We start from the raw sequence: 18,949 nt of genomic DNA, 5'->3' as shown, positions 1-18,949 counted from the left end.
GGTGATCTTGTAGGTCTTTTCCAACCTAGCTAATTCTATGATTCTATGATTCTATGAAGCTGCCGCTGGGTGATACTGTGGTACAGTAGAGATATCTGGAGTTAGATGCAGGACAATTTTCACCTATATTCAAACTTAGGAGATTAGGAAAACTTGTAAAAATCCCTGTAGAGAAGAATTGTTGCTAAATTAATGGCTGAGAAGGGGAACAACATGGAGAGAATCAAAGAGAGACAACAAAGGTCAGGATATAGGGCAGTTTGTGTTAATATATCCTTCTTTCCTCTCACCTGAAACACTCCTAAGAGCTGGGCTTCATTAATCTGTTTCTAAACACTGCTTCTTGCATCTGCAGCCATCAAATAAATGTAGTATTAGTAACGGAGTGTTTTGAAAATTAGTTGTTGAGCCTTTCACAAGTCTTTTTTTTTCAAGTTACTGCTCCTAATTTTGAATTATATTTATTTTGTATTAAGTAGCAATGCTTTTTCTATTGTTTGTATGACATTTTGCAGTGAGCAACTGCGTGGATTTCCCATGCCTTCTCCTTATTTGAGGTGCACACAACTTGTTAACCTATCTGCTGATTTATTTTTTTAATTTTAATTGTAACTAAATGTCATGTCTGCAGCATGATATCAACTTGAAAATAAAGTACAGGAAAAGGTGAAGAACCTTTTTGCTGATGTCCAGCAGGAGAGGGTCAGTTGGGGGTTAGGGAAAGATTCTGCACCAGGGGGTGGTGGGCATGGAACAGGCTGCCCAGGGCAGTGGGGACAGCCCCGAGTGCCAGAGTTCAAGGAGTGTATGGACAACACTCTCTGATACAGTCTGATTTTTGGATGGTCCAGTGTGGAGCCAGGAGTTGGACTTGATGATCCTTGTGGGTCCCTTCCAAGTCAGGATATTATGTGATTCTGTGTTTCTCCTTGGACATGATTCACTCTGAATACTTGCTGCTTTGATTTCAATACTAGAGATGTTTTTTAGTAGTAGAGATCAGGATATATCTGAGTACAGGAAAACAAACAAGTCCCTACTCACTTCTGGAAAAAAAAATTAATAGCACAGCCTGTTACAACCTTGAAAAACATTAGAACTGGGGTTTGAAAATAGGAATGTAATTAAAGCATGAGCCATTTGATCAGTTTCTCAGTCAGCCAGAGAAAAGGCATAACTGCCAAGCAGTTTGCCAGACCATCTGTGTTTTTTTAGTTTAAGAAAATCTCAGTACTTGCCCTACTCAATTCTTTGATGAGACTGCTGCTTTTCAGTTCTTTAAAAAGAATGTGTTAATTGTGTTCTTTGTTTCAAAAATTGGTAATCCTAGTTCATCAAATAGCAGTAAAGTAGGACAGAAGATGCAGCAACGCATAGGATTTTAATGCCTAAAGGTGTTGGTGTGTGCACCTTCAGTGCAGAACAGTGCTGTAACTGCAACCATTATGGTCCTGGGAGATTTAGCTGAGCTTCACACCTATGAGACACTGCTCATACACATCTGTGTGAGACTGAGGCCTTTGGATACCCTCCTGTACCACCAGACTCTCTTTGTCATTCACAATACTAAATTCAAGTTACGATGACTTTCATTTTTGTCTAAACTTTCTCACCAAGAGCAGAATCTCCTTGCAATTAGCTGTGTTCACATACCTGTGAAAGAGGCTCTATCCTGACAACCTGGAAATCTTATTAAAGACAGATAGATGGGGTGACAGTCCAAAGGTATGCTTCATGTTGTAGGAAGATTTGTGGAAAGAATAAAACCCTTCTATTCGTGAGCTCTGAACACTAGACCAGGTCCCCAGACCTGCTTGTTGAAGCTTACTGTGTGCAGGTTTGGGCACAACAGCACAAAAAGAACATAAAACTAATAAAGATTGTCCAAAGGAAGGCTATGAAGATGGTGAAGGGTCTAGAGAGCAAGATGTAGGAGGAGCGGCTGAGGTCCTTTGTTTTCATAGAATCATAGAATCATATGAGTTGGAAGGGACCATTTAAAGGTCCAGCGCCCCTACAATGAACACCTACAGCTAGATCAGGGTGCTCAGAGCCCTGCCCAGCCTGGCCTTGAATGTTTCCAGGGACAGGGCATCCACCACCTCCCTGGGCAACTTGTTCCAGTGCCTCACCACTCTTATTGTAAAAAAGACTTCCTTATGTCCAAACTAAATCTTCCCTCTTTTAGTTTGGAACCATTTTCCCTTGTTCTATCACAACAGACCCTGATAAAGAGTCTGTCCGCTTCCTTCTCATAGCCCTCCTTTACTGAAAGGCTGCTCTCAGGTCTCCTCAGAGCCTCTTTTCTCCAGGCTCAACAACCTCAGCTCTAACAGCCTAACAGTGCAGGGGAGGTGTTCCAACCTTTAGATCATTTTTGTGGCCATGCTCTGGATGTGCTCCAACAGGTCCATGTCTCTCCTGTACTGAGGACTCCACATCTGGGTGCAGTACTCCATGTGAGGCCTCACCAGCATGGAGTACAGGGGCAGGATCAACTCCCTTACTCTGCTGGCCATGCTTCTTTTGATGCAGCCCAGGATGCTGTTGGCTTTCTGGAATGTGAGGGCACATCACTGGCTCATGCTTAGCTTCCCATGCACCAGTACCCCCAGGTCCTTTTTGGCAGAGCTGTTGTCAATCCTTTCATCCTCCAGCTTGTATTGTTAGTGGGGGTTGCCATGTCCCAGGAGCGAGACCTTGCACTTGGCTTTGTTGAGCCTCATGAGGTTCTCCTGGGCCCACTGTTTGAGCCCGTCTAGGTCTCTCTGAATGGCATCCCACCCCTTGGGCATGTTGACAGCAACACACAGCTTGGTGTCATTCACAAATGTGCTGAGAGGGCAATTGATCTCACTGTCAATGTCACAGATGAAGATGTTTAAGAGCACCAGTCCCAGCACTGATCCCTGGAGGACACGACTTGTTGAGGCGTCTGAGGCATGGACTCAGAAGTGAACAATCCAAATCGTTCACTGCAGGTTCAAACATGCCTTATATACATTCACAAGTTTTCTCTTTTAACTTTCCCACCCGCCTTTACATGTCAACAAAACATTCCACAAACACTGCTTAACTGTGCATGGAGGCGCTTATCCAATCAGAGTCACGAGTTGTTCCTCGCCACACACTCTTTCTCCAGTCAGGTTTGTTAACACGCAGCCATCACGCAGCTTACTTGACTTTGTTTTTCTTCTTCTGGAGGTGTCCTTGGTTCTCAGCGTTGCTTTCTCATGCTGTTTATCTTGTTCCACAGCTTCTGCTCTGAATAGTCTTTCTTGTATTCCCACAACTTGTCACTGATCTCCATCCAGACATTGAGCCATAGACCACGACTCTCTGGGTAATATCTCTCAACCAGTTCCTCTTCCAAAGAACAGTCCACCTATCAAGTTGATATCATTCCAGTTTGGAGAGAAGGATGTTATGGGGGACCACATCAAAGGCTTTACTGAATTCCAGATAGATGATAGATTTGTTCAGCCCAGAGAAGAGGAGGCTGAGGGGAAGCCTCATGGCAGCCTACAGCTCCCCACTAGGGGAGCAGAGGAGCAGTGCTGAGCTCTACTCTCTGTTGACAGCAACAGAAACAGAAGGAATGGCATGGAGCTGCATCAGGGAGGGTCAGGTTGGCAGTTAGGGAAAAGTTCTTCCCCAAAAGGTAGTGGGCATGGAATAGGATGCCCAGGGCAGTGGGCATGGCCCAAAGTGACTGAGTTTGAGGACTGTTTTGAGGACACTATCAGACGTAAGGTTTAATTTTGGGTGGTGCTGCGTGGAGGTAGGGTTTGGACTTGATGATCCTTGTGGGCCTCTTCCTACTCAGGATAGTCTATGATTCTGATTGCAGGGAAAGAGGTTGCAGATCATAGACAAAGGGGATCCAGAGGGCTTTGGGTAGGGTGCTTAGTCAGCAGGGAATTGCTCTTGGAGGAAACTTTCACACTCACATCAGCTCTGTTATCAGCAGTGAGTCCAAAAGTCAAGTTAAAAGGCAGAGAATTTCCACATCTCCATACATAAGCCCTACCAAAAATTTCCAAGCGTCTCTGTGAAACCATAGTGCAGGGAAGTTAAAAATGAAGGAATACTCTTTCCTGTTGTATGTGTGCTGTAGTGAAAACAGATGGCAGTGTACCGGTTTATGAGGCTTATAAAGTAGCAATTAATCTTTCCTCAGACACGGATGAATGCCTCCTTCACTCGGTGCATTGCAGGAGGACAGGTGCTCACCGAGCTCAGTACCTGCTTACCAGGAGGTGGTGCTGGCAGGTCACCCTGCCTGCCATCAGTAATTAAAAGGATTAGTCCAGGATAACTTGTTGTCTTGGGATGCAAGACTGCAGCAATTTATTATTATTATTATTATTATTATTATTATTTTCCAAATCACTGTACAGCAGCTGCTGCATGGTATTTTTCAAATAACATCCTAGTGACTGAAACAGAGCAGTACTTGAAACCTGGAAATCATATTAAGCTGAATGTCCAGTTTTATATTAAGAGTGAAAAAAACCCACAAGTGTTTGCAGACAAATGTAAATTATTTCAGAGGAAGAGTTGATGCTGTTGGAATTCAGCTGCTTAAATTAGAAATACAAATGATAGATCTAGCACAAGCTGGGAACTCTCTTGACATTGCTATAATGCGAGGGACAAGTCATTTCATGCTTCCTTGCTTCTGCAAAACATGTAAGCAAATTGTTACTGAAAGGCAAGATATTGGGGTGGTCATATGAATGCCAGGAGGCATTTATTTGTAGCTAATGTATGGCACAACATTTCCCTTTGTACCTCTAATATGAACTTAGATGTAAAGTATTGGTAGTGAAAGGGAGAGTTTGTTTTTGTCAGTAGTCAAACTGTACAAGGGGTCTTCGATTTTTTTCTCAGTAGAAATCTTAAATTTAGTGCAATCTTAAATTCAGTGAGTTATATAGCTTGTACTTGTACTGGGCATCCTTCCCATAAGAACAAAATATGTTCCTTGTATTGCAAGGCAAATTGATTCTGAGGGTAAGTAGAGAAAACCCTTGAGACAAGAGACCAGTGGTCAGTAAACTGGCATTATTTTAATTGCTTGAAGTAACTTGCATGTATGGAAATCAAATTAATAATTTTCAGCTGCAGAACAACATTCTTTCCATTAGTGACACAAATAAAAGTTTTCATTATTAATTAGCAGTCATGACATAATTTGGACAACAAGCAGTATATTCTTCATCTAAGAAGACCTCTAAAAATTAGAAAATACCTCAGATAAAAAATATAAATTCAATGAAACTGAAATTCATTATGGCATTTTTTAAAATTCACTGACAAGTATGCCATCCGTAAATAGCACCCTTTTCCACGTGTTTTTTTAATACATTTTTGTCCGTATGTGTGAAACTTTCATAATTAGAAAACTAAGGTGGTGCCTGTGGTGTTAATCATCTTTTCTAACTTGTTGTTCAATTTAATTACTGTGTATTTAATTTGATAAATTAACAAACTTATAATTAAATGCTTGTATACGCCAAACATACAAAATTTGCATGCCCCAGTCATTCTTGCTCTCATATATTGAAGATATCATTTGAATTTCAGAACCGTATTTCTAGAAATATTTTTTCCACTTTCTGCTTGGTATAGAGTTTATTGGAGCAGGTGACTGGCAAACAAAGATTGGCTACTTATGAAAAACACATAGAAATCTAATGAGATATAAAGAAAAAAAATTAAACTGAAAGGGAATAATGGAAAATCTGATCTCCTTAAATAAAAGAGTAAAAACACATAATATTTTTTACTAAGTAAACAACAAGTAAGAAACATACAGGATCTTGTCAGCTTTCATCCACCTTATCAAAGACTAACCTTTGTATCTACCCTATCAAAAGATTTCCACAGGAATTGAAAACCTGGAAAAACAAGACTAGTTATGCTTTGCGCATCAAGGTCCTTCTTTTTTCTCCCTCTATATATGTTCTTTGCTGTGGCCTCTGTTCTTTTTCTTGGTTCCTGGTCTGCTCTGGCAGCTACTTGTGGAGCCTGTTTTTGGTGCTCTTTCTCACCTTCAGAAGCTGGTGAGAAACAAGTGTTGAGCTGCCCTTTCCATGTAACTACAGTGTTTCTCTTGCATGGTGCCTCCTTTCCTTCATTTAGGAAGGTTTATCTGGCTCAAGAGCATTAGAAAGATTACAATTACAGAAATACTTTTAAAAAGAAACTGTACTGAAACATCTTCAATTAAGTTAGTTTTATTTGGCCAACCCATGCACAGCGTTATTGCTGTTATCCAAGCCTGGTGTAATACTCTGAATCATTTTGTCCTGTTTCAGAAGTTAGCTGTATTTGTTTTCAGACACTTTACAGCGCATCATTACGCTGTGCATTTCCTTCTGAAACAGCTCCAGTTTTGCAGGGAAACATCTGTCCTTCAGTCATATTTTCCAAAAACCTGAACAGTTTCATCTCCCTGGCTCACAAGTAGTGTCTAAGCACAGTGTGCCGCTACTACCACAGTCCCATTAAAAGTAATTGCAGGCAGTGATGCAGACAATTATTTCTGACTGACCAATTTGTTGATCTTTTCAGTTCAAGAATATAATATGAAGATCTACTGTCCTTTTTTCCCTATCTTGCCCTGTTTAATTGACAGGCCAGCACTACTTACAATTTACTGCAGATTGCAGTCTCCTGTCAGAAGATGTTTTGAATTCTGAACATGGTCTTACACTGCTTTTCTGCAAAGGTTAATTAACACTTCTTTTTGCTGATACCAGGAACAGAAATGTGAAGGAAACAAGAAACTGGCATAAATGGAAATCTGCCAATTATACTCTGCAAACGTGACTCTAGATATTGGTTGGTGAGAAGGAAAGAAAACACATTTATCATCTCTATTTTGTAGAAAATGTTTTTCCACATTTCAAGCCAGTATGCATTGGTGAGTCCTAAACATTATAATATTTCTTTAACTCTCTTTTTTTCAGTACAGCAGTCATTTTTACTTTTTCAGGTATCCTTAATTCTTAATTATTTCCCTGTTAATTTCTTTTTTATCTGGGTAACTCTTCCCTAAAATGCTTCCAGTGTATGCTGCTTTTATTTTCCAATATTCTGCCTCTGTAAAAGCCCTCATCTTTCCCTAATGATTTCTCATTCATTTTATGGCAATTATTTCTGTGGTCTTCCTATGTTCCTCTAAGTTTTGAAACAGAAAATTCACCCTCAAATAACACCAGAAGATACACATTTATATCAAGAACCAATTAAAAAGCCAATTTCCATAAAATTCATTCACAGACTCCCACCCTCCCTTCCTGCAGATTCCTGGGAGAAAAAGAGGAAATGCTTTAGAAGCCTTTCCTTGAACCCATACCATGCATGGAGAGAAGGGTGGGTTATGAATAAAACAGCTATAATAGTTGTAATAGCAGATGCCCCCCATTGTGGTTGTCTCAAGGCAGAGGGTCATGCTGGTTGAGCAAGAGCTTCTCCTCCATTTTCTTTCCCAAGGATGTCAGGCAGGATAGCTTTAAGTTTAACCTTGAATTGAGCTAAGTAGAGAAAATCATGGGAAGGATACTGAGGTCACCACTTCTTATCTCCACTGTTCTTGTGTCAGTCTTTCTCTCTTGACTTCCTCTCTATAAAATGGCTGTATGAATTGAAATGTTTTTCCTCCCAAACTGAATTGTTCTCTGATGTTATATTTATTCATTGAAAAGGACATTACAAAGTAATTCCTTGTCTCTTTACCTATGTAAGCCCTAACATGGCTGTAGGATCAGGTTCGTAAGTGAAAAGATAATTTTATGTAAGTGAGGCATTCCACAAACTCTCATTTAGCACTGGAAAGTGGACTATCAAGTACACTATCAAAGGACACCCTGGAGGGAGCCACATTGCTCATGGTTCACTAAGGACTGGCAGATTGTGAGAATTTCATATTAGTGTAAGTTCTGTTAAAATGTATGTACTTCAAAGAAAACAACAAAAACAAAAAAACAACAGGGAAATACACTGCTAGAAAAGAGGGAAATGAAAAGAAATGAGTCTACAGAAATCAGGTTTCATGAGGAGGAACTGGGACTGAAAGTCATGATCATATTTGTAGAAACTGTAGAAAATCAACATTTTTGTCTTTGGTATGAACCTTAGACTAATAGGAGGAAGGTTGCTGGCAAGTCTTCTCAGTTTAATTATTTCATCTTCATCCCAAACAAACCTTTTTTATTTTTCCAGTATACCCCAGATTTACTCTTCCTTGGACAACCCACGATGTGGGAAAAAAGCATATAATTTCCTTTATAACTTCATGCTCTTTCTGGCATGGAAAAAGGGAAATATCTATTTCTTTATTGCTTACAGTGAACCTAATCTATTTTTTTTTTCCAACTAGACTTAGATACTGCATCAAATTGGGATTTATTAGAGCAGGGTATGATAGGTTAATTGGGTCATTATTGTAGGATGATACAATGCAATTATCACTACTGATTTTGAGATAATGTGGAAGTTCGAGCTCACAGTATATTACAACCAATTGTAAAATCTCATGACTGGTATGAAATTAACCATGTTCAACACAGTAATTAGCAAAAAAATCCCAAAATCTTAGTAGCACTAGTGTTGGCACACCTCCAGTATCTTAAAAATATCAAAACTCTTCTTCATAAATTCAGAATTCTGCAAATTAAAAATAAGTACATTCATATTGAATCTGTTTGGGAGTAGATTATAATTCTACAAAAGATACAATGTTAATGATGGGACTACTTTGAAGAGCTACTCCAACACACATAAAATTTGGAAGCAGAAAATTCCAGAATAACTTCACTGGTAATTATTTCTATAAAGTAAAGGAAGCAATGTCAGTTAAAACAAATCTGAGTGCATTAAGACTATCATCAAAGACTTGAAGGGTGGAAAGCTCAATCTCTTTCTCAACGACTAAGGAGAAAGTTTTCACTTTTGTCATTCTTAAATGATATTTATCTTGCTTACACCCAAATCTAAGCCATTACACTTCTTGAGAAGTAAAATGAAAAGCTTTAATTCCTAGTCCAAGTAATCTTTAACGCACAAAGATATTATCCAACTTGAAATAATTCTCATACACTTCATGTTCTCATTACAAGGTTGAAAATCCCCATAGTTGAACATTTACTTTCCACAGTGTTCTTAGTATTTATACTACATAGATCATTAAAAGGAACCGGAAGACACTAAGGAAAGCTTTTTGGGTGCTCCATGGCAGCTGTGTGTACTATTGTTGAGATTCTCAAGTTACAAACTATAATCTAGTTGACCACTAAGTTCAGTGAAATTATCAGTCACATTTTTTGCTTGTGTGGAGGGAAGTTACACAGCTAAGACAAAACCTGTATTATCTCTATTGGCTGTAATCACATTTAACGCTTTGGACAGGGTAAACTAGGAGAGTGTTCCTGGAGCACTTTCTGTCTGGCGCTTGCAGGTCTGAGCAGTGCTTGATACTCAGCAGCATGGATGTCTCTCCTTCAGCCATTCCTGATAATCAAGCAAACTGTCTGGAAACTAGGAATTCCCCAGAATGTTAGCTGTTCCATAAAAGAAATTGCTTCTAAGTATTTATTGGGAATGGGGTTGCAGGAGACAGGGGAGAGACAAAATGCATCTACAAACTTGTTACTAAAAAGCTGTAACACTTTTGGGAAAATCAAATCACTGGTCACTGAAGCTACTTGTTGGTGTTGTGGGCTTTGGTTTAAAGATACAGACATTGTAAGATTTACTCAGAAAATCAATTATCCACAACTACACTGATTTCAAACACTATTTCTACAGATCATTTTATTGCTATTAATCTCATGACAGCACTTTGATAATTTTCTATCTGCATGGGCATCCGTGTTCATTGCTATTCCTCTAGATGTGAATCTGAAAATGCATTTATGCACATGTAAGGTCTGTGAAAGATATTTGTTCTTTTGGTACAAATCATGATGAATACTTCTGTCTTCCAGAAAAAGTAAATAATTAGTGTCCCAAGGGACTTGAGCAATGTGAGGAAATCTGTTCCTGCATCCAAATACACTTACTATTAGCAACTTTTTCTTGAAGTCAAATCCAAATCTTCTTTGATGTAATTTAAGCTCATTACATTTTGTTCTGACTCCAAAGCTTATAATGAAGAGGTAATTTGTTTTTGGAGCTACCTTTTCTATAGATGAAAACAAATGTACATCTTCTTGATCTCTTTTTTTCCTAGACTAAGGAACCTACATTTCTTCAGTCTACAGGATGTCTAGACATTTGATCATTCTTCATAGAATCACAGAAACATAGAATGGTTTCAGTTGGACCTTTAAAGATCATCTAGTTCAACTCCTCCTGCCATGGGCAGGTACACAGTCCACTAGATCAGGTTTCCCAAAACCACATCTAATGTGACCTTGAACACCTCCAGGGATGAGACATCCACAGCTTCTCTGGGCAAGGCTTTCCAGTACCTCACCATCCTCACAGAGAAGAAATTCTTCCTTATATCTAATCTAAATCTACTTCATTTCAGTTTAAATCCATTACCTCTTGTCCTGTCACTACACTCCCTAATAAAGAGTCTCTCCTCATCTTTCCTGTGAGCCCCCTTTAAATATTAGAAGGGCACTATCAGGTTTCCCTGTAACCTTTTTTTTACTCATCCTGAACAACCTCAGCTTTCTCAGTCTGTCTTCATAGAAGAGGTGCTCCAGCCCTCTGATCATCTTTGTGGTTGCCCTCTATATTTGCTCTAATAGCACCACATCTTTCTTATGCTAAGGGACCCAGAGGAGGGTCCGTTATACTCCAGTGAAGTTTCAGAAGGGCAGAAGAGAGGGGAAGAATAATCACTGTCAGCCTGCTGGCCATGCTTCTTCTTATGCAGCCCAGGATATGATTACATTTCTCAGCTGCAAGTGCGTGCAGCTGGCTCATGTCCAATTTTCATCCACCAGTATCCCTAAGTCCTTCTCCATGTAGCTGCTCTCTATCCATTCATCCCACAGTCTGGACAGATACAGGATTGCCCAGGTTGTTTTCTTCAGACCTTCTCTAATTAGTTAGCAGACCTCAGAAAAACAGTGCTCCAGCTGAGTGCTTGCCAGTGCTGAATAGAATGGAATGATCATTTCAACTAAAAAGTTGAAAGTAGCAGTGAGGTTCCTCTTTGTAGTTCACGATTGTCATGGTTTTGTGATTTTCAGTTATTGGTATTCCAGATCATAACATCATGTAGTGAATGTACCTGGTTCTCAGAAGAGAAGGACTACTACATTCCCCAAGGTACTTTGCTCCTCTGTTACCATTTCCGGCCAGAGGGGAAAGATAAAAACTTGCAGATCACGAGACCTCATCCCTTTTTCCGCCTGCATCTCGTCCTGGCAGCACCTCGCTCTCCAGCCGTCTTATCGTCGGTAGTAGAGTAAGGCCTACCTTGATTTTGGGACATTCTCTCTCTCTGTATTGGATTTATCAGACTAATTTGTAATTATATTGTATTATAGTGTGTTGTTTTGCATTCCGATATCTTATTTAGTAAATTAGTTTGTTTCTCCTCAGATTGTTGCCACTGTTCTTTGCTCTCAGGGCCATCTCCTTACCCTTTTCCCCTTTTCCCTTTTCCCAGGGTGTGGGCCCGTGGGTCCCCCGTCCCATTCATCACGAAACCAGGCCAAATGCCTGTAAACCATTGACAATGATACAATTTTACCATTTTAAAAACTTTGTAGTATGAGTGACTCAGCTTTCACTTGTAAGCCTTTTAAAGTGCTATCCTCATTTTTAAAGTTCTTAAGCATTTTTTTTTATTAGCACAATGCTATTATTATGTCTTTTGGTGAGATATATCTCTCAGCAGCAGCAATCAGAAATTATAGGAAATGGCTGAAATTCTGTGGTACTCAGAAGGGCTGAGTTTCAGAGAAAAATGTGAACATAGACTGTCATTTATGCCTCCATGTCCTAGTAAAATATATGACTTTGTCTGAAGGGGAAGCAATATATTTGTAGCCAAATAATAATATCTTAGCACATATTTTCAGTTAATTATTGGAAATGCTGAGTGTTGTTTTGTCACGTTTTCAGAAAGAGAAGCAAGCTATTTTAAATTTTTTTACTCAGTGCAAGGAATTCAAAGGAAAATGCTGAGTTCCCATAACTGGTTGTATTTCCTTCCTATCTACAGCACTTTTTGTGTTGTAATTTTCATGTTTTGCAGAAACAAATAAAATTATTAATAATAATATTCTAAGGGACATCTAGAAATAATGAGGAAGTCTTGAAAATTTCCCTTCCCTCCTAAGAAAACACTATCACTTAAATGAATGCTTGTAGGAATGCCTCAAGAATACTATACACAGGATGGATCACTTCAGATTAGTTAAAGTAATGATGCCTCGTAGAAAACTTCTTTAGCCCTTTCTACCTCAAACTGTCTTAAAACAGTAAAATATTGGCTTTCGAATCCATTAGTAGTCATTGGATGCTTTCCCCCATGCGTAAAACTGAGACCAGGGGGAATTGTGAGGCCAGCCTGCAAGAAATCTATGTCAGAGCTGGGCACATCTAATGAATTCTGGTCTGAAAGGAGTAAAGCTATTGTTCAGCTAAAGAAGTGAAGGACAGAAAGTGATTAGAAAGCTAACTGAGACATGCCACACAATATTATGTTTAAGCACATGCTGTTGTTAAGGTGTACAGATGAAGGAAGCTGTGTGAAGGAGAATGGGAAAGTCATCAACAGGCCTGAGTGCAAATGTTGTGCACATCCTACTGAAACACGAGGCAGAAGTACAGATTCCATCTTATGATGGTCCTCTGAGTCCTTGATTATATTACTGCCAGCTCTCACTTTCATGGACTGCTGGGCGTTCTTAGTCTCAAACTTTTAAATGAAAACACTTTCTTTTGGTCTGTTTCACAGACATCACTGGGCTGTGGATAACAATTGTGTAGTCATTCATAGGAAGAGACTTATATCACAAAGATCTTGCTGTCTCTTATCGGTATAAAAGGCAAACTAAAATTTTCCTCTGAACAAATGTACCACAGTGTTTGCATTTTCCAATATCTATACCAACAATTTGGATAAGATAACTTCCAGGACTTATGACCAAATAAATTGGGTGTTATAATTTCAGTTTGGTTTATGCTATTCAGCTATTACAGAGTATTTCAGGGTTCAGGTAAAAGAAGAGCCAGCATCCTGATATCAGAAGATACCTGATTCTGAGCTATGCTTATGGGCAGAGTGAGCCAGAAACTGCAACAGGGGAGAATACTGTGAGATGCAGTTGGATTGGCAAGAGAGGAAAGCGGGGGCAGCAGAGCCCAGGAGCCAGGAGGTGAAGCTTCCCACCTTGCACAAAGAAGGCTTTAGAGAGAACATCACAGCAAAGTGGTCTGCAGGCAGGGAACGGTCTGAAACACCTCATCAGGACAGTCGTTTTCTCTCTTGTGATTTCATTCCTTGATGCTGTTTATTGACAGATAATGGTATTCAGTCTTTAAATTAGTATTTTGAGAATGTGGATTTGGCAATGTCATTAGCCGAATACATGTGCAGATTGATCTAGTAGTGGGCATGGAAAAGCAGAAGAAAAGAGCACAAAACCCACCTAGAAATGAAATACTGGTATATCTGGTATTCTGATTTCAAAAAATGAACATTATTCTTTGAGAAACAGAAAGCATTAACATACAAACTCTGTCATACTACTTTTTAAACACACACACACATATATATCTATATTATCCATTTAATGGACATTATATTCACCTGTGCTGAATGTGGAAATGCCAAGAATATCTTTCATCAAATAAAGTATGAAGCTACAAAACTGCTTAGTGTATCTTTCTTATACGAAGCCAGGTGCTTATTGTTCATTTTTTCCTCACTACCTTTTATATTCTAATGACGAGTAGGTATGTGGACTATATGGCCTATGATTCCCTGAAAGAATTGAGGTTCACTTCACTGTTGTAGAGATATTGTGAGGAGCCAAAAAAATTCATTTGATGGGTGAAACAGTTCTTGACAACTTGTAATATTAGTGATTATACAGCCCTCCCCTTTTTGAAAGTACTGCAAGTATCACTGAGATTTCTGGCTGAAACTAGATAGACTATACATGAAATTTTGTAGCTTTCTTCCTGTTTTGTTTCAGATTAATGAGTGCTAATCCTTAAAAATGAAAATGAGGTTCTATCAGGCAGGAAAAATAATGTTCTCTTTAATAATCAGCCATCTAAATTCTCTTTAATTAGCTACAATGTTCACATGGAACCTTGCCACCTCCTGCTCCGAAGGCAGTATTAAATCCCCCCTCTCCAATTCTAAGAGATGTTTTATTAAATGATGTGAAACTGAACAAAGTAGAACTGGCAAATACCTCCAAAATATTTGCAGTAAATGTCAGCTTCTGTAAAAAAACTATGAATAAAAACTTGATTAAGCTTTGAAAGAACGTTTTATCTTTATAACTCTATAGAAAATCCAACAAATCTGGAATCTACTCGATGTTATGTATCATTTTTCATCTCATTCATATCATTTCCATGGAAACTTAGACCTGCATTTCATTGTTAGTCAGGGTGACTAAGTCAGGTAGTTGACTCAGGGAATCATAGCTGCTCATCTAGAAGGAGAGGAGAGAAGACCCAGGAAGACATACTAGACTAACTTCAGTCCCTAGAAAAGTTTTGGAGATTATTCTGGATGCTACTGACAGGCATTTAAAGAAAAAAAGCTACTATCAGGAATAGTCAATGTGGTTCGTGAAAGGAAAGTCCTTTCTTAGTAACTTGATATCCTTCTATCACAAGGTCATCTGCTTAGAGGATGAAGGTGTTGGATGTAATCTTTTCTGGATTTTAATAAGACCTTTGATGTTGTTTCTCACAATATCCTTCTGGACAAATTGTTCAGCTCCAAGTGTTCAGCTCCCATGGTGTGCTGGGACAAGAACAGGATAAATAGCAGAGCTCAAAGTGTGGCAGTGAATGGGGCTTCACTTGGCTGATGACCAGTCACTAGCAGTATTCCCCAGGTCTCAGTCCTTGGGCCAGTTCTGTTCAGCATTTTTGTCAGTGACCTGGATGCAGCAGCGGAATGCATCTTTCAAAAGTTTGCTGATAACAGTAAGCTGGAAGGTGCTGGAGGGAAAAGAAGCCTTGAAGAAGTGTCTAGATACATTGGAACATTGGGCAATCAACAGCATAATGTTTAACAAAGGTAATTGCTGGGTGCTGTGCTGGGTATAGAGCAAAAACTGGACACAGGCATAGACTGGGAGACAAGTGGCTGGACAGAAATTGCCCTGGGGTTGCTGGTGACAGTAGGCTCATCAGCAGCCAGCAGTGTGTCCTGGCAGTCAAGGGGCAAACCACATTTTGGCATTCATTAAACATAGCACAGCCAACTAGTCAAAGGAGATGATGTTCCTGCTATATTTAGTGCTGGTGCAGCCTCACCTTGAGTACTGTGTGCAGTTCTGGGCTCTAAAATATAACAAGATATCAAGGTCGTTGGAAGCATCCAGAGGACAAAAAAGCTGGCAACAGTGCCGAAGTCATGTCCTGTGAGGAAAGGCTGAGGACGCTGTGCTGCCCAGTCTGGAGAAGCGGAGGCTGAGAGGTACCTCATTGCTCTCTGCAGAGCCATGAGGAGGGGAAGCAGAGGGAGGTGCTGAGTTCTGCTCCTAGGAACCAATAGCAGGGTGGGAATGGCACAGAGCTGGCAGGGGAGGGTCAGACTGGGCATTAGAAGATGTTTCTTTAGCGTGAGGGTGGTCAGACACCAGAACAGGCTTTCTAGAGAGGTGGTTGATGCCCCGTGCCTGTCAGTGTTCAAGGAGCATTTGGTCAATGCCCTCAGTACCAAGCTCTGGTAAATTCTGGTTAGCCCTGATGTGGTCAGGCAGTTGGACTTGGAGAACTTTAAAGATTCCTTCCTCTGAACTTTTCTAATTCTCTTTCTTCAGATGTCTCCAGTGACTTGAGTGTATCCCTCACATAGGTGAAAGTGGAATTCAAATGGAAATTTCTGTAGATGGACTCTCAGTTAATCAACACAACATGTAATCTATTAATATAGTAATAGAGGAGAGGTATTTCATCTGTTTCACCAGGTGAATATCCACAGGATATTACAGCTGTAGCTAAGTTTAAAATGACATGTGGGAGAATGAAAATCCAGAAGATGTCTGAAAACTGAAATAAAACCAGGCATCTCTAAATTGGAAAAATTTACTTTGTTTTCTCTTCAGTTCTAGAAACTGATTTTTAAGAATAATTCCTGAGAGAAACAAGTGAGGCTCACACCTGGAGATATTAGTGGACTCCAAAACTCTGCATAATCCTTTGGTGCCAGGCTACTGTGTCTTCTGACTACCTGATAACTGAATGCCTTGTTTTTTCCTGTGGAGTCAAAACAGATATTGAGAATGTCAAACTGTGGTGATCAGCTGCTTCTGGTGATCATGGTTATGATATTACATAGTTTTTAGGTGACATATGAAAGCTTTGTGTGATGCAAATGTATGATACAAATGCCTTGATTCCTGATGCTCTTGATTGTCTAGAATGATACAAAAGGCATTATTCTATTTATACCTAATTTTGTTTCCAACATATGTGATGTGAGATTATATTTAACTTTGCAAAGCAGCTCTAGACAACAGATTCTCAGAATGTGGATCAATAGTGAAGATCAAAAATAATTATTATGGGAATCTCGCATTCTCTGTCAAGTCCTGATGATCTTGTTCTATTGAGTAATATCTGGGAACATTCTGAATCTTGCCATTTAAGAGTGAGATGCTCCCCAGCTCCTCCTGCTCCTCATGTTGTTTAACGAAAATGATAGACATGCTGCTTACCAGCTGCTCAGTTGCACTCCTGTAATAAGGATTCCTGGTAATATCCTTGGCCTCTGGGATGTATGGGAACTGCTGAGTCACGGCCTGAATCACTGACTGAGCACCTGGAGGAAAGACCCAGTCAGCCCTGGGAGCACAGGTGAAGGCATTCACCTGTGCAACCGGAAGGGGGTAGAGCCAGGCTCCACCCCTATTAGGCCTCATTTAAGGGATGACTACCACTGAGGAAGGATCTCTTTCTGGAGATCTTTTTGTGGTGGAAGCTTTTCCTTGTGAACTCAGAATCTGCTGATATGGGTAAGCAATCTACTTCTCTTCCCTTGTAGAACCTTGCTATCATGCTAGTCCTTCCACCTCTTTTGTAATGCCTTTTCCATTGTGTTGGTCCTTCCAATTGCTTCAGCCTCCTTGTGCATTTGGTACTAAGCTGGAATGCATGAAAGAGGGGAAGAAACAGCACCAATTTCCCTGTTCAAAACATTTCTTTTGACCTACAAGAAAAGGTGAAATGCTGCTGCACTGGTTTGAAAAGAGAAACATTGCTTTTATCAGATAAGTGGTTGTTGTTTTTCCTTTGGAAGGAATGGTCAGCTGGGAGATAAACTTATTTTCAAAAAAAAGTTAAGTAAACTTTAAGGGTTTGGAGTCAGCTCTGTAACCTGAGGGACCTGAGTGACTCTCAAGCATTATGGACACAGCATGTTTGGATTTCTCAGTATTCCTAGGCAGCTGCCCTGAAATAAAATTCTTATTAGAGACAAATAACCCTGAAGCATTTCTTCTCAGTCAATTCTTTTTTTGCTCAAAATTAGCAATGACATCACAGGAATAACACTTGCAGATCTTTACTGCACAGTCTCAGTTTATTTAAATGCCTATGTAAACCTCTACAGTTTGCTTTCTCATTTCTGTACTCTTTAAGAACTTGTTTTCATATTTACCTATGCCTACATGACATTCTTCATAAAAATGATACTAAAATCCGATCCAAATAGGAATTCTCCCTTCTAGCCTAAATTTTGTCTTCACTTTAGGTTATTTTTTTCTTGTAGATGAAGTCTGAGTTTGTCTTCATGGAGAGTCATAGAATCACAGAATTGTCATAGAGTGGCCTGGGTTGAGAAGGACCTCAAAGATCATCAAGTTTCAACCCCACTGCCATGGGCAGGCTCACCAGCCACTAGACCAGGCTGTCCAGAGCCACGTCCAGCCTGGCCTTGAATGCCTCCAGGGATGGGGCATCCACAACCTCCTTAGGCAACCTGTTCCAGTGCGTCAACACCCTTTGAGTGGAAAAACTTCCTCCTAACATCTAACCTAAATCTCCCTATCTCAGTTTAAAACCATTCCTCCTTGTCCTATCATTATCCACACATGTAAATAGTTATTCCTCATCCCATCTGTATGCTCCCTTCAAGTATTGGAAGGCCACAATGAGGTCTCCCTGGAGCCTTCTCTTCTCCAAGCTAAACAAGCCCAGTTCCCTCAACCTTTCTTCATAGGAGAGGTGCTCCAGTCCTCTGATCATCTTGGTGGCCCTCCTCTGGACCTGTTCCAAGAGCTCTCCATCTTTCTCATGCTGGGGGCCCCAGGTCTGGATGCAGTGATGGCCCAGATGGGGCCTCACAAGAGCTGAGTAAAGGGAGACAACAACCTCCCTCTCCCTGCTGGCCACTCCTCTTTTAATGCAGCCCAGAACAGTTGGCCTTCTGGGCTGCCAGCACACACTACTGGCTCGCATCCAGCTTCTCGTCCACCAGGACCCCCAAGTCCTTCTCCACAGGGCTACTTTCAAGGAGTTCTTCCCCCAGTTTGTATAAATACCTGGGATTGCCCCGGCCCAAGTACAGCACCTTGCATTTGGCCTTGTTGAACCTCGTTAGGTTCACATGCGCCCACTTCTCCAGGTCCCTCTGGATGGCTTCCCTTCCCTCCAATGTATTGACTGCACTGCTCAGTTTGGTGTCATCTGCAAATTTGCTGAAGGTGCCCTCAATTCCAATGTCTATGTGATTGATAAAGATGTTGAAGAACACCAGTCCCAAGACTGAGCCCTGGGG

The 18,949-nt window shown here is 40.3% G+C and overlaps 1 protein-coding gene across 39 annotated transcripts in view; it reads left to right on the top strand.

The window, feature by feature from the left end:
* Positions 1-18,949, top strand: part of GLRA2 (glycine receptor alpha 2) — a 198,459-nt gene that overhangs the window by 39,935 nt on the left and 139,575 nt on the right. For 25 of the 39 annotated variants that reach the window (XM_021410169.1, XM_021410014.1, XM_021409990.1 and 22 more), the window contains one exon: positions 6,768-6,931. The exons of 13 other annotated variants lie outside the window; for them this stretch is intronic. The gene's annotated coding sequence lies outside the window, so the exon portion shown is untranslated. Of the gene's footprint in view, positions 1-6,767; positions 6,932-11,403; positions 11,435-18,949 lie in introns of those variants that run through there. One more of the 39 variants, XM_021410235.1, reaches the window with a different exon arrangement.

This window comes from Numida meleagris, chromosome 1 (assembly GCF_002078875.1).
Source record: "Numida meleagris isolate 19003 breed g44 Domestic line chromosome 1, NumMel1.0, whole genome shotgun sequence".
Taxonomy (NCBI): Eukaryota; Metazoa; Chordata; class Aves; order Galliformes; family Numididae; genus Numida; species Numida meleagris.
The sequence above is the reverse complement of the archived record's forward strand: the minus strand, read 5'-3'. Positions and strand labels throughout refer to the sequence as shown.